At 42.1% G+C, this 17,500-nt stretch overlaps 1 protein-coding gene and 1 long non-coding RNA gene across 2 annotated transcripts in view; both read left to right on the top strand.

Annotated features, from left to right (window-relative positions):
• Positions 1–17,500, top strand: part of pik3r3b (phosphoinositide-3-kinase, regulatory subunit 3b (gamma)) — a 239,177-nt gene that overhangs the window by 31,506 nt on the left and 190,171 nt on the right. The window lies entirely within an intron of this gene.
• LOC134450677 (uncharacterized) lies at positions 1,888–3,966 on the top strand. The gene is made up of 3 exons (XR_010035143.1): positions 1,888–2,739; positions 3,230–3,253; positions 3,741–3,966. It is a non-coding gene; the product is annotated as an uncharacterized LOC134450677 (long non-coding RNA).

The following is a 17,500-nucleotide window of genomic DNA, read 5'->3' as shown; positions in this document are numbered from 1 at the left end:
CCAGTTCACTAATTACCTTTTTTCATGAATACTTACCCCACCATCAAATTCCAAGTATTCCTTATGACTGAAAAATTGCACTTTTCTTACATGTAAGGGGGGATCTTCTCCATGGTCCACCATTTTGAATTTACCAAATAGCAATTTTTAGCACCAAACAATAACTTTACTTGGACCATACTAGAAAATATTGTTAATTACATGGTAAATGTTCATGTAAAGACCAAATTTGGCAATAGACAGCTCAGTTTCAATGAGCGGCATAGTTGCAGTACCTTTTTTTTGACCATTTCCTGCACAGTGTACCTTTAAAGATCACACGGGGCTTTCGGCCTGCGCCTGTCGCCCGGTTGCAATGCCTTGTCTATTTCGAGTTATTCTGATCACAATGGGCTACATATACACCGTCCAAATTTAAGTAAATAAATGAGTGATATCCGTGGGAAGTACATCGATGATGACAGTTAATAATCATACTTAAATTATACATGAAACTTTGCCCATGGAGTCCTGTCAGGGTTCTGATCCCATTGGTAGCCATCTATGGGCTAACCCTCTCACTCTGTACACCACTCGTGCCCTTAGGCTTCATTGGAATCGTCAGGGCGCTCGGACTGTGATGTGTCGTATTGTGTTTGTTTTCTCATATCTGGTGATGGTGGTCTCTGCTGCTTTCCCGTACACTTTCACATACACGTGCGCCTGCCGCTCCACGTAGGGCATACGCTACGTCATGCACTGGGCATCGGCCCCAACGTCGGACTGGGCATCGGCCCCAACGTCGGACTGGGCTCTGGCCCCAACGATGGACTGGGCTCTGGCCCCAAAGATGGACTGGGCTCTGGCCCCAAAGATGGACTGGGCTCTGGCCCCAACGATGGACTGGGCTCTGGCCCCAACGATGGACTGGGCTCTGGCCCCAACGATGGACTGGGCTCTGGCCCCGACGACGGACTGGGCTCTGGCCCCGACGACGGACTGGGCATCGGCCCCGACACTGGACTGGGCATCGGCCCCAACGTCATCCTGGGCCGGCGACTCTACATCATCCTGGGCCGGCGACTCTACATCATCCTGGGCCGGCGACTCTACATCATCCTGGGCCGGCGACTCTACATCACCCTGGGCCGGCGACTCTACATCACCCTGGGCCGGCGACTCTACATCACCCTGGGCCGGCGACTCTACATCACCCTGGGCCGGCGACTCAACATCACCCTGGGTCGGCGACTCAACATCACCCTGGGCCGGCGCCTCAGGGCTCAACATCACAACTCGGCTCAACATCACATCAACATCACTGCTCAACATCACAACTCGGCATCACAATGGGCCATCGCCTCAGCATCGCACTGGGCTGTCGCCCCAACTTTAACGCCAGTCACCTGGTTGTATCGGTATCCTCATCCATCCTGCATGACAAACTTATCGCAGCTACCCACTGGTAGCGAGTAGGAGTTTATGTCTATTTTGATATGCCGTTTTTGTTCTGGTGCCGTTATTCAGTGATGTTTCAGCTTTCTGCTCTGTCCCTCTCAGGTCTCGATTAACCGGCTCTCCAACTCTCCTCTGTCGTAAGCTCGCACTTTCTGCATTCTCCTGACTAAGGTGCCACCCTTTTTTATTGCTAGTCTAATCATGCAGTTACCGCAAGTTGTTTCTCTCAACCAACCAGGGCATCCGCCCCACTGCCTGTGTCCATGCCTGCTTTGCACAAGCATTCACCGCGCCACACCGCGTAGGTGTTTATCATAACTGACATGGTGTTATTATTCTTGGTCGAGATGTTTTCTTGGTGTTTCATTCATTGTTCGTTTCAGCTACAAGCTCTGCTCTCTCCCTCTCTTAGGTCATGATTACCAGTTGTCTGCCGATTCTCCTCTGACCTTTCTGCTATCCTGGCCGAGGTGCTCGTCTTTTAATGTTAGCCACTCATGCTTTGTCTAAAGCTGTCTCTCTCACCACTCTGGGCAGACGCCCGCATAGTGCAGGCTTTCAGCCGCTGGTCCGACGCAGTGCATCTTGCATTCGGCTCATTCCTCGCTTTGTCATCTGGCTCAGTGTACTGTTTCTGTTCTGTTAACTCTGTTTCGTTCTTCTCGTTCCTCGCCCAAGAGGTATACAGCACGCTCGTTCAGAATCGGCGTGGCCACCACGGCCGCTAAGCGGGGTCTGTCCCCTACTGCGATCAAGGCGCTGGGCCGTTGGTCGTCTGGCGCATACGCTTCCTGCATTTGCCTCACTCCTCATCACGTCTTTGAAGCATGCTATATCTGGTCTGTAACTTTATGTTTTCTATTCTCATTTCTGGTGACGGTGGTATTTTGCTGCACCGGCGGCATTCACTCCATCTCTTGGGGGGCTATCGCTCCGGTCACCCGGTCATGTCTGTATTCTATCCTTCTCTCATCTATCAGATCGATTTTATAGTGGTCCGTAAGCCTGTTATCTCTATATTTTGTAACATTGAACCAGTCTAGTTACCATGGTTGTTTATCTATGATGTCAACTATCATACCACATATTATAGCCTACATTCATTCATCCATCCATTCATTTACTCATTCATCACCATGTTCTACTCTCTCTCCTAGGTCACGATTCCGGCTCTCTACCTACTGTCATAATCTAAGTTTTCAGCGCTCTCCTGACCAAGGTGCATCTATCAATCAAATCATAACGCTCTGCTGTGTCTCTGCTCTCAGCGCATCCGCGCCATGTCTTCTCGCATAGCCTAAGGTACCGACATTATCATCACCATCATCATCACAGGCTTCATGCCTCCGCTAGACCACCGCCCATAAGCTTAAGCCTTAGAACATCCCTATCATTTATAATCTCATTTAATCTATCATCATTTGTCTTCCAACACCTATCACTTATCACTCATCATCATCATTATTATTATTATCATTGTAATCATTGTCGTCATTGTCATCATTATCATTATCATCTTTATCATCATCATCATTGTTATCATCGTCATCATTATCATCATTGTCATCATTATCGTCATTGTCATCATTATCATTATCATCTTTATCATTGTCATCATTGTCATCATTATCATCATTATCGTCATCATCGTCATCATTGCCATTGTCATCATTGTCATTGTCATCATTATCATCATTATCATTATCATCATCATCTCATCATCATCACCTATCATCCTTCATCTTCCGTCTATCATCAATCAATCATCTAACTAACTTTTCATGTCTTTCAGATGGTGTCTCCTTGTAAGCGGTAGGTGAGTTCACTTCTAATCTCTATTTTGGGGCAGGCTACGCCCGCCTCCATCTCCGCTGGAGGATATGCTGTCCTATCCCGGAGTTCAACGCGAAGACGGGAACCTTCGCCAAACTGATTCATGCATTTTATCAAGTGTTATTGTTCGCCAAACTTTTATGCATTCCTGTATCATGTCTAATGTTCAATAAATGTTATAACGTTCGTTTGCCTCTCGAGTCTTCATGGTAGAAATGGGAGCTTGCGTAAATTCTACCAGGGAGACTCGAATTTCTCGGCTGTCAAACTTAGCCTACTAGGCCAACCAACAAATCTTCCTTTTGACAGATCATACATGCGTCATCATTGCCCAGGATCGCCAACCAATCACAACGCGAGATTGGGGGTTCCCCCGTTACGCGTCACTCATGCATCGTTACCTCTCAGCCAATGGATCACATTCACGTTTGTTTAAATAGCTGTCACTCATTCTGTTCTCTGCTTTTCAGTTAAGCCGATTTTGAAGCCACCACCACCCCTCCGTCCACCGTCACCAGAGGTTCCCGTCTGTTAGGGGGCAGGCTACGCCCGCCTCCATCTCCGCTGGAGGATATGCTGTCCTATCCCGGAGTTCAACGCGAAGACGGGAACCTTCGCCAAACTGATTCATGCATTTTATCAAGTGTTATTGTTCGCCAAACTTTTATGCATTCCTGTATCATGTCTAATGTTCAATAAATGTTATAACGTTCGTTTGCCTCTCGAGTCTTCATGGTAGAAGTGGCTCTTCTGCGTCTTTCTATCTAGGCCAGATTTCACTAAGGAGTCCCCCCCAAAAAAGGAAGCCGTCTAATTTACATATTGGGTTAGTTTGTACATTTTTTTGTGTACAATTTTGCTTAGATTTAGAGCAAGTGTAGGAAGTAGATAGATAGAAAGCATAGCACAAGCAAGAGAGCGAGAATAGAAGAGAAGAGAGACAGACAGACAGACAGACAGACAGACAGGCAGACAGACAGACATACCAGTGAAGACCACTATAAGAACAATTGAGAAAGCCTTTTGTGGTTAAATTATGTGCTTGTGCGCGGCATGCATGCATCTATGTGTGTGCGAGCTAGCATGCATGTGCGTGCACATGTCGGTATTTCTGTTTTACTGCTTTCTCCAAACTTAACAGCGAAATCTCAGCTTTTCTCAGCAGATTTCATGCATCTTTCTAGAACATTACTTTAGTGAAGCCAAATATCTGAATTTGACAGCTGGTTTACAGTGCATCAGCAAAGAAAAAGGTCTGTGCAGGTTTGTGATTTTGTTCAACATGTAGATGTACTCTGTTGTTCAGAGGCCATTGCTCGGCATGTTGCATGCTCTTTTATAGTGCATGGATGTGACATTTCTCCTGCTTTAAAGGGACACTGTGCAGGAAATGGTCAAAAAAGGTACTGCAACTATGCTGCTTATTAAAATTGGGCTACCTATTGCCAAATTGGATCTTTACATGAAAGTTTACTAAGTATTACAGTTTTTCTCAATTGGTTTTGTACATTTCTCACAACAGAATAATCATTCTCAAAACTTCTTGTTCAATTGTGACTTCCTGCCGTTACCTGTGCACATGGTAAAATACGTTTCTCATAGTTTTCAGCATTTAGCAAATGCTTTCGTCCACCATGCAATGGTTGTGTACAATTCTCAGCTTTTTCGTACATTATCAATTGCTTTTGTCATATCACTCAAAAAGCTTTGTCACTGAATGCATGAAACTATCGCACCCCCCAAAACATTTAGGCCCTAGGTCATAGTTTAAGTCTTGACATGCAAAATGATTTACCAAACTTTCATAATGTGATAAGCACTGTATAATTTCCATTGGATTTTTGTCTATAAATCTGATCTGTATTGGTAAATTGCTCGCAGGTAAATATTGACTCTCTCTAATCAAAGGCAGTATAAGGGATCGAGAAAACAGGCATACAATACAACAGTAGGCACTGTACTGCATTATATTACTCTTTGCCTCATGTGGCCTTTATAATTACGCTCCACGCAAAATTACAATATTTCCCTATAATTCCACAAGACAGTAAGTGCACTTTATGTAGTATCAGTGTATTGTTTCAAATTTATTTTGCTTTACAGTTCTATATTTTTTTTCCACATGGGCCTGCAAAACAAGTAAAAAGGGGTGGTAGAGGGCACACTTTGACAGCTCAATCAGAGTTGACTATTTTTTGATTTTGCAATGAGAAAACCTTTCAATAAATATGTCATACTCTAAATGTATATCTAGTACAATCTTACCTGATTAATGCAATAAAGTCGAATTTACAACATTTTCCATCCATTCTAAACAACATTTCGCTTCAGAAAACATCCTCAAGAGTGTACTAGTCAATTGACAACATGACAAATCGATTTGACTAGCTTGTCCATACACTATGACACAATGACTAACCATTCTGCTGGCACTGATGCGTTCATTGACACAAAAACTTGGTTTTGAAAGACAAACTAAGGATTTTGAGGAAGAGACTTGGTTTTGCAGGTCATCCATGGTGTTTTGCCATTTGTTAAAGCTGTTTTGAGAATGAATACTGTGTTTTGAAAATTGCGAGAGAGATTCGAGAAATGTACAAAACCAATTGAGAAATACTGTAAACAAATATTTTCTAGTATTGTCCAAGTACAGTCATTTTCGCAGCTAAAAATGGCTATTTTTGGAAATTCAAAATGGCGGACCATGGAGAAGATCCCCCTTTTCATGTATGAAAAGTGCAATTTTTCCAGTCATACTTACAGTTTTTCTCAATTGGTTTTGTACATTTCTCACAACAGAATAATCATTCTCAAAACTTCTTGTTCAATTGTGACTTCCTGCTGTTACCTGTGCACATGGTAAAATACGTTTCTCGTAGTTTTCAGCATTTAGCAAATGCTTTCATCACCATGCAAATGGTTGTGTACAATTCTCAGTGTTTTTGTACATTATCAATTGATTTTGTCGTGTTCTGCAAAATGCTTTGTTATGATAATCCATGAAAGATCTCACTCCCCAAAACATTTACACAGTGACATAACATTTTGATGGCTCTGACACTTTCACAGAAACAAAAACCTGGTTTTGAGAGATTGGCCAAGGGTTTTGAGCAAGAGATTGGGTTTTGCAGGTCATCCATGGTGTTTTGCCACTTGTTAAATCTTTTTTGGAAATGAACGTGATGTTTTGCAAAATGCGAGTAAGATTCGAGAAATGTACAAAACCAATTGAGAAAAACTGTAATACTTTGATGGTGGTGGTAAGTATTCATGAAAAAGGTAACATTAGTGAATGGGCAGCATGAATTCTGGAAATAAACAACTAAAACTCTCACACAGTGTGACTTTAAGAATGAAGAGGCATGGTGGTGCTCCTGTTAAGACGCTGCAGAAGGCTTAGGCCGAAACGTCTGTCGGTCTGCCATGCTAACCCAGTATTAAAACTGCAAGAAATTGATCCGGGAGTGCGGCTTTTTTACTATAAAGGTGCTCCTGTTATGCCAGGGACACATGCAAGCCAATTTGCAAAGCAAAGGGACATTCGCCATGCATCCCAACACGGCAAGCAAAGAAGGATGAAGGCAATCGAAGAGAGGGAAACGAAAGGGGAATAAAAGTGACAATTGTAATCTTGTGCAAATGAGACCATCTCAGGCCAGCCATGTTTCAGCCTGTCACCTTTTCGCAGTCAGGGCAAAAAGTTTGTTGTGGTTGGTAGACTATGCACTCTGTGATGCTGGTTGATGTACGGCTTTTGTCCACATGCCCAAGATGTGCTTTTATGAACGATGGGAAAAGATATGCATGATACATGAGCCGTCTTCAGAAGGAGCCTTCTCCCTGTCAGTAAATATTTGATGATTCCGTGTCTTTTATGCTCCAACCTCCCTCTCTCTCTCTCTCTCTCTCTCTCTCTCTCTCTCTCTCTCTCTCTCTCTCTCTCTCTCTCTCTCTCTCTCTCTCTCTCTGTCTTGGTCTTTGAAAAGAAAGTGGCCTCCAGCACCATCAAAAATACACACACACACACACACACACACACACACACACACACACACACACACACACACACACACACACACACACACACACACACACACACACACACACACACACACACACACACACACACACACACACACACACACACACACACACACACACACAGAGGGGTAGGAAAGCACATAGCATAGGAAAGCATGTCAAGATGGTTTTGACTTTGATCATTTGGTGTATTACCATGACAAGTTGACAGGTGACATCCTGCTAAGTGGAAGCAAGCTTTGTTGTACGAGACATGCTTGCTCTTCATGGTCAGCTAAGAAAAACATGTCCACATGTAAAGCACTGCTATTTTCAAAGGTACAGAGTTTAACCTTTTCTTCTGAGATGTTATTATGTTGTTGTTGTTGTTTTTTAATCAGACATCACAGACACAGAAATCACCACTGATCTTTGTGAATGCTTTGATGAGGTGTGTTTGCGTGTGCGTGTGTGTTCCATGCCTCTCTCTCTCTCTCTCTCTCTCTCTCTCTCTCTCTCTCTCTCTCTCTCTCTCTCTCTCTGCGTATGGCAGTTGCACACGCACGCACACACACACTAAAAATGAAGGGCCATTTTGGATTTTGCAACTAAATATTAAGGAAAAATGGAAACATTTTTTGCATCCAGGAGGATCAACTGGATAAGTCATTCACTCATCTAATAAGGCTGGAAGAACCACTAATGTTATTGGAGGTTCATAGTATTTGCATTGTTTTTACATTTTTCATTATCATGACCAATGGTTGGTGATTAGCATGACAAGAAAGCTGAAGCCAGCTTTAAAAAAGAACAAAGGTACTTAAATAAAGTGTGGGTTTAAAATAATTTACCGGTAGTACAAAACAACATATCAGGTGCTAAAAGTAATAACAGAGTTGATCTAACAATGCATAGCATGCACAATATTGAAGGTTTGTGAGGTCTAAGCATCAAAATATGTCTTGTATTTATGACATTCATACTGCACACCACTGCACACATGCAATTAGGACACACACACACACACACACACACACACACACACACACACACACACACACACACACACACACACACACACACACACACACACACACACACACACACACACACACACACACACACACACACACACACACACACACTAAGCATATACTTGGCATAGTCTGGGACATATGCCCTGTAGTTGTTCTCTTCAGTTTAATTGCTGTGATGTAATTAATTCCCCTCTCCTGATAACTCACCTTGGGGAATATCAGTGCTACCTCCCTCTCCACTGCTGATGAAAAATGCAAAAAATAATGTTATTAATATGGCTTACATTTTAAACTAAACGTATGCTTACAGCCATAAAAGGCAGTAACAGCTTATGCGAATATGACACGTATTGCATAATATTTTGGATTCATTTTATTTGCCCATGTGGATGGCAGATTTTTTAGTATTATATTAGTTTATATATGATATTTCGAATTGCATTTCATAATGACCATCTGTGTGTCTGTGCACCATGCCCTTTGCAGCCCTACCATACTTTATTAATTTACATAATTTATATTTCCATTAATTAAACCACTGAGAATATACACGTACAGTGCACTAGCCGACTTATATAGCCTACAACAATAATCACATGCAATAAAATGCAGAAGTTTGAAAAATGGCCAGTACAAAACACAAGAGGAGCAGGAGAGGCACTGTGGTGTGCTCCGAAGATGGTATAAGTCAGTCTTTCTCAAAGTGGGGCGTAAGCCCCCCTGGGGGTGCGCAGAGGCATCACAGGGGGGGCGTGTGACATCTGATTTTTTTTTTTTTTTTCCAACCGAGGAAATTATTTCCTGTCTCGCCAATAAGCCAATATGTTTTAACTAGCATCATATACATAATTATAAACATTATATTATTAATTCTCATATAGGAAATGAACACACATCTCTTTGTTTTATCTCACCAGTCACCTCCTTTGATTCTGCATGGCGCAATGATTGTAAAATCAGTCTGTGCGAATACTGCTGTTGTTCGAGAGGGGGGAGGGTCGGAAGCATCCAGACCCACCGAAGGGGGGAATGATGGGAAAAGTTTGAGAACCACTGGTATAAGTAAACAACACTAAACAGGCCTGTTTGGCACATTTGGCCCTCCTGGAGTGAGGTAACAGTGTGAGTGTGATCAGCCTCGGGCACTCCTGGCTCTGGTGTGTGCAGGCCGGTAGACCCGGGCTGTGTAGCGTTTGCTTATGTGCTGCAATGTCTTCTTGGCTGGGAAACATTCAAGCACTCTGCATTGCCTCAGGCCTGAATGTCTTCTGGAGACGAGGACATCAGACGGGCAAGTGTGGCATGATGACCCCTCACCAAACAACACTGTCAGTGTCAGGTGTCACCAAAGTGTCCTGGCCACGCATGCACACACTCACGCACACTTACACACACACACACACACACACACACACACACACACACACACACACACACACACACACACACACACACACACACACACACACACACACACACACACACACACACTCACGCATGCGTGCACAGACACACACACACATACACACACACACACACACGCATGCGCACGCACACACACATAAGCATGTTTTTGCATACTAAACACTTTGACACACACACACATACACATACACACACACACATACACACACACACACACACACACACACACACACACACACACACACACACACACACACACACACACACACACACACACACACACACACACACACACAGGAACAATAACACCCCCAGCTTTATCTTCATGCTTAATTATCCCTCTGTCTTCCTAGTTTATCTCATTAGCTAGTAATCTGCTGGTTTATTTCCATTATAACACCCCCTTCCTCGTTTTCCTATCTACTTATTCTCCCTTTTTTTCACATCTCTCCCCAGCCCCCCCTTTTTTCCTCCCCTCATTTCCATCTGTACGCTTCTCACCCATTGGTTTCTCTCTCTCTCTCTCTCTCTCTCTCTCTCTCTCTCTCTCTCTCTCTGTCTCTCTCCCTCTCTCTCTCTTTCCTGCTCTCTCTCGCTGTGTTTGTATTTTCACGGAAACAGCAGAATGTGAAAAAGAAAGCATGTCAACACAACATTGTCTCTCTCTCTCACACACATACACTCACACACATGGACACACACACACACACACACACACACACACACACACACACACACACACACACACACACACACACACACACACACACACACACACACACACATGCTTACACAAATACACACACATGTTCTGGTCCGGTCTGAGGTGTGTATGCATAATGCAGCAGTCAGGCAGTGGGAAGACAATGGAGGATGAGCGCGGGCCGCCACTCACTCTGCTCTGCTCTGTCTGTGGGAGTCCCACTGGGATGCAGCCGAGCCAGGCTGTAGTGGAGCCCAAGACAGACACACACATCCATATTACCCTGCCCCAACACACACACATGCGCACACGCACACACATACACACACGCACACACACACACACACGCACACAAACACACGCACACACACACACACACACACACACACACCACAAAGGCACACACACGCACACACACACGCACGCACACACAAAAACACACACACACACACACACAAATGCGCACACACACACAGAACAGCACTAATTTCCATACACGACAACATACACACACACACACACAGCGACTCACAAAAACATCAACACACACTCAACACACATCACCCGGACAGACTGGACATTCAATAATTGAACATTTGTTTACGCACATACGTACCAATCGCCGCTCAGGGACGTTAAGGCAAATGCCACACAACAATACATAAATAGTCTATTTAGCTCTTCCATCATAAGGGAATAAATGTTCTTTGTTTCTCTTTGTTGTATGTAGCTTAAAGGTCAGCGTTCTAAAAGAGCATAGGAGTTAATTCATATTTGATGGCTCATTACTGATGGATGATCTATCTAATGTCTTTCTAATTATTCACTTAATCCACAACAATCACAGTGCAGCTTAATTATCCAGCACTCAGCAGAGAGGGAGGCTGATTGTTTGCATTGCCAGCAGGTTGATGGTGTTGTCTGTGTTGTTTATGTGTGCGTGTGTGTGTGTGTGTGTGTGTGTGTGTGTGTGTGTGTGTGTGTGTGTGTGTGTGTGTGTGTGTGTGCGTGTGCGAGTGCGAGTGTGCGTGCATGTGCTTGTGTCTGTTTGAGAGAGAGGTGTTTGCTTTGTTTTCCCCCGGCTGTTTGTTGAAGTCACCCATTGCCTTTTCGGTAATTGGATCAATTATCCCAATTGACTAATCCAAAGGACTGCGTGCATCAATATATTTTTCTGCAAGCAGCTATATATAACTTTTGCTGATGTCTACATTATAAGCGTGAAGTTCAGGCATCAGCTGACCTATAGGTGGCTAACATCTTGGAATGTTGTGAACAAACAGAGGGCAGGGGGTTGAATGAGCCTTGGACAATAAACCACACATTGTCTTTTCAGAAACACACAGACACACAGACACACAGACACACACACAGACACACACACACACACACACACACACACACACACACACACACACACACACACACACACACACACACACACACAGTGTGCGTCAGATGTGTTTCCTTTGTGTTCAGTCCATATCTTGTGGTGCCGATCCTCTCCACCCATCCAGAGATTATAAAAAGCAACCGAAACCGTCTGATTATGTTTTATCAGAAGAAGAATTAGATTAAGGCAAAAACTAAAATGATTTAAACCAAAACAAGACATGTGGGAATGACAACATGAGACCTTAAATATTTAAATACAGCTCTCCAGCATTGCAAAAACTGTGCCTCAAACTGTTTGAGGCATTGAAGACTCAAAGAGACGAACCCCAAAAAGAGTCCTGTAAGCTAATAGGTACTCAAGCTAACTAACCTACCGTAGTAACAGACATTAATATGAGCAAAGCTCAGTCCAAGACTGCTTCCCAAACCTCAATTAATGTCCACAAAATTATGTATCAAACAAAAGAAGTCCATGTTGAACACTGGACCAGCCAAACTACCAGCCAAAGTAAATTGAATGCCTATCTGACACTAAACAGAAAATAAGAATATGTTGAGTTTCTCACCGCTTTCAGAGATATGAAGCAAAGGCAAATCCGGCCAACTACAGCTTCAGGTGAGCACAATATCGCAATAGAGATGAGGAGACAAAGAAAGACATGGCTGCCCAAAAACCAAAGAATACTACTGTATGTGGTCACAGTCAAGCAGATAAGATCTACTTTCTTTTGCACCTTAGCACCCCACATTTTAAATGTCTCCCTGAATGGGAAAAATGATGAATTCTACCTGGAGAAGGGCCCTCGGACATAGCATGCGATGACCTGAGAGACTCAAGGCACTAATGCAATGTTTTCTATGTAAATACAATCATCCATGTTCATATTCACTATCTTTCTGACAGACACAAACATGTGCATGCACACACACACATGCATGTATGCGCGCACGCATGCATGCATGCAGGCACATATGCACACACATTTTTATCTCATTATCATTTGTCTGTCCTGTTGTACTTATAAACATACATTTATTCATGTGTATATGTATTTATATATGTACATATGCCAATTAAGTTTATTGAATTGAGTTGAATAGAGCGAGAGAGACTGAGAATATCTTCTTTGTTTTAAAGGTGCCTTGTGTAGGATGGTGGTCAGAGTAATTATTGCAAATATGCTGCTCATTGAAACTGTGCCGTCTACTGACAAATGTGATGTTTTCATGAATATTTACTTTACTAAATAATGAACTAATGTTTACTAGTAAGACCAAAGTTCAGTTCAAGTTCAAGTTTTGCAACTAAAAATGTCTATTTCTGGAAATTCAAAATGGCAGAAAATGGAGAAGATCCCCCTTTTCATGTATGAAAAGTGTAATTTTCCCAGTGACAATGAATATTTAGAATTTGATGATAAGTACTCGTGAAAAATGTAACATTTGTGAATGGGAAGTATGAATTCTGGAAATATGCTGCTAAAAATATTACATAGTGCACCTTTAACCCTCTAGCTACCATAACGGCCGTGAACGTCCGGCTGGATCTGTACCAGAACGGCCGCGGCCGGCCGGAATATTTTCATATGAAAATACGGCTGAACGGCCGTCATCATGCAGTTTTTCCAGCTTTCAAACACTTTAGCTCAATATTACAGACCCTCCTCGATATACTTTCAGTATAAAAACTATATATTTATATTATATTATTTTTCAGTATTTTAGATTTTATTACGAGATGCGCCGCTTTATGCGATTTGGCAATCTGCGGTCAATTCAAATGACGGCCGTCCGAGATTGGATGGCTACAAACACAACCATTCTGTTTCTACAACCAATATACACTAAATATGAAAACTTCCAACCCTCTTCAATCTATTTTCATGGTCAACAGCACATGTTTATCACTATTTAGGCTATTTTTAGATCATGTTGTAGTCTGTGATGCCTGGCGCGTCTTACCTGTGCCAAATTGGGAGGGGAAACTTCCTTACAGCTTCATTCATGTCCTGTCTGCTATCGCGGACACTTCTACTGTTATCCTTACACGTCTTTGGCATGGTTTAGTTCAAACATTATTAGCTAGTGTAGTCCATTACCGTTATACCGCTTGAAACCGCTTGAAAACAGGACTTTTGGGTGAGCGACATTTGTTGTCGTCACATGATCATTGTTCAACTTTGACCCTGGATGGATGGATGGATAGACCAAGGATAGATAGATAGATAGATGGATAGAGAGATCGATAGATAGATAGATAGGCCTAAATATATAGATATATCGATAGATAGGCCTAGATAATATCGGATTTTATCACATTTTTATCATTTAATCCACATCAAAGGCACTCTATGAGAATACTGAACAATTAATTATCCATAAATGATATACCATTTGAAAGTGTGTTTTCTCTACTTTAATATGAAAGTAACTTGTAATTGACACTTTTCATTTCTTTTCAAGTTATTTGACATTATTTAAATTATGACCAAAATGATAATTTCCCCTTAGAATTCCTGGTAGAATTCCGACCTATTCAAAAAAAATCCTGGTAGCTAGAGGGTTAAAGGGACACTGTGCAGGAAATGGTCAAAAAAGGTACTGCAACTATGCTGTTCATTGAAACTGGGCTGCCTATTGCCAAATTTGATCTTTACATGAAAGTTTACTAAATAATAAACAAATATTAACTAGTATGGTCCAATTATAGTCATTTTTGCAGCTTAAAATGGCTATTTTAGGAAATTCAAAATGGCGGACCATGGAGAAGATCCCCCTTTTCATGTATGAAAAGTGCAATTTTTCCAGTCATAATGAATACTTAGAATTTCATGGTGGTGGAAAATATTCATGAAAAAGGTAACATTAGTGAATGGGTAGCATGAATTCTCGAAATAAACAACTAAAAATCTCACACAGTGTCCCTTTAAGGTTGGATGTTATAGCACAAAACGTTACATCAGCAGGTAAAGTCTTGCCATGGAGCTGTTAGTCATGCCACCACAGTCATGGCACTATTCTAACCCAGTGATTCTCAACTGGTGGGTCGGGACCCAAAAGTGGGTTGCGGAGGGTTCCTAGGAGGGTCGCGGAGCTGTGATGCAATGCACTAAAAATGACTATGATGACGAAGACAGAGTGAAATATGGTTAATAGGCCTTTTCCTCTCCACTATACTTCATAAGACACATTGTATACCAGCATACAATGCAAATAATAATGCATATTATGAAATGCATGGTAGTATTTTTTTGTTATTATTGGAAGAATCTGACGGTGCGACCAGGGGCGTATCCAGGACATTTTTACTAGGGTGGCCAAGATGACACACAAATATAGTCTGAGGTGGCCATGGAATCATGGAATTATATACACATACGGGGGTCCTCCCACACAGAAAATGTTGCATTTATTCTATGCTATTTCCTGCATTTTAAAGAAAAGCACCAGTGAACTTCAAATACAATATTTTGTAGTAGTATAAAATATATATATATATATATATATATATATATATATAGTATTGAAATGTTCTATGTTTAGGTCTTTGTTTTCTATGTACGTATTCACAGAAATTAAAGATAAATGCACACACATATCCTCATTAAGTTATTTTAATGTGCCAGGCTTTTAATTGAAAGTGCAGTGTAATCTGGTTAAATGCTATGCATTCACATATAAATATGCATAATTGGCCATTTTTAAATAACTGAAGTATGAGAGAGTAGACACCAACTTCATGAATGACATCTGAACCTGACATACCATGCTCAGTAGGTGGAGATCCAGACAACACAGATTCACAGTCCGTCTCCTCCTCCTCCAAATGTGGCTGGTCAACTGTGGTAATACAAGGATAGTTTAAAATGACAGACAGACAGACAGACAGACAGACAGACAGACAGGTCCATGCACATATACATATAATACAAATACAACATTTGTCAGCTGTTAAACCCTTTAATGCATGGCGTTATACCTTTGTCGTTACCAGAGTTACCATAGTGTATTACTAAAGACCCTGTGTTATGTAGTGTGGCACTATGACAGAACCTTTTTGATGACAATAACAGTGTTCCACTGGTTGAACGGTGTGCATGAAAGGGCTAATAGCTACATGTAACTAATTCAAACTTTCCATGCACAACCTACCATCTTGTATTGGGGTAGTGGACTGCTCATCAACACTATCCCTAGGCTGCTGGCTTGTGTGGGCATCTGCACTGGTGCTGGTACTGGCTGTAGCTGACTCTGACTCTTTTTTTTTTCTTGATAAAGAAGCTCTCAATATCGTTTCTTCTCTTCATCTTAATGTCACTCACTGGAGGAAATGTAATCAAATCAATGCAACCAATTAATCATTCAATCAACTCACTTCTAAGCATAGCAACTGGCTACAATATCAGAGGGATTATTGTCGAATTGGCAGAGTACACATGTTGTGTTCATGAGTTTTGTGTTCGTGGTTGTGGTTCCCCTTAGAGTAACAACTTTGACTTCATTCAACAATGTCAGAATACAAAAAAACCTATATTATTGATGTTGACAGTGTCAGATGTCAAAGCAGTGGCATATGGTTTTAACAAAGAAATTACATGACGTGAATTTCAAGTCTGAGGCGCCGTCGGCCTGCAAGGCAATTACAGCTGTGAGCAGTGGCTGATTCTAAAGCCGTGGCTGCAGGGTTTTAGCAAAGAAATTACATGACGTGAATTTCGTTGGTGAACAAACTCACATCTGTACCATGATTTTGTGTGCGTGACGATTTATTTTCGCTACGTTTGAACAAAAGGATTACGATATATTGACACATTTGAGGTCAAATATGTACCGCAAATTTAGCTATTGGGGGGGAGTCATACTCTGAAGTGGACTAGCGCTGTGGGTTTAGGCAACACATCTGTGACTGATGTGAACTTGCTTACTCTAAAGAGGCAGAGGTGCTCTTTACTATGACTTACTCCGACTTTATTTAAGTTTGATTTAAACTCCAAGAAAAGTCAAGACAATCGAAGAAGCAAAGGAGAAGCTTCTCACTGAGAGAAGGCATCACAACAATCATAGTCCAGCTTAGCATTATTGTCAATGATTATTTCACATGCTAGGTTTCGAGCTAGGTACTGACGTCTGCCTACCGATCCTGACCTAACAACCGACTACCCTTTCCAATGTGTGGCCAATGGGCCAATGCTATCCATGCCATGTCCCTATCCAAACGGTTTCATATTAACTATCCTGTTATCAACAAAAAAATAAACTGACGTGCACGTTAGGATTGTGCTGTGCTACTAACTTGGTTTGCAGCTGCCACAACACTAACTTGCTCTCATTTAGTCATGTTGTTGTTTCGTGTAGCTATCTCGTATTTTGGCTCTTCCTGGCTGCTAATACTTGCATAAAGTTTTCAAAATTAGGTTTTCCAACACATTCAGACAATCAACAAATCATTAAATTGCCATACCTTATTGTCCAAATGCCAAATTAGACTGTCCAGGCAGTTAGTGGATGCGGTCTCTCGTGAAGGAACTGCAGGTGACACAGTGCTCCTCAGCATCGCTGGTGCGGGGTTGCCAGATCTTTCACGATAAATAAGCGACTATAGGGGCAGCAGGCGACACGCAGTGGTCATCTCGTGTAAGCCTACTGATCA

This window comes from Engraulis encrasicolus, chromosome 6 (assembly GCF_034702125.1).
Source record: "Engraulis encrasicolus isolate BLACKSEA-1 chromosome 6, IST_EnEncr_1.0, whole genome shotgun sequence".
Lineage (NCBI taxonomy): Eukaryota > Metazoa > Chordata > Actinopteri > Clupeiformes > Engraulidae > Engraulis > Engraulis encrasicolus.
This window is presented reverse-complemented; position numbering and strand designations above follow the sequence as displayed.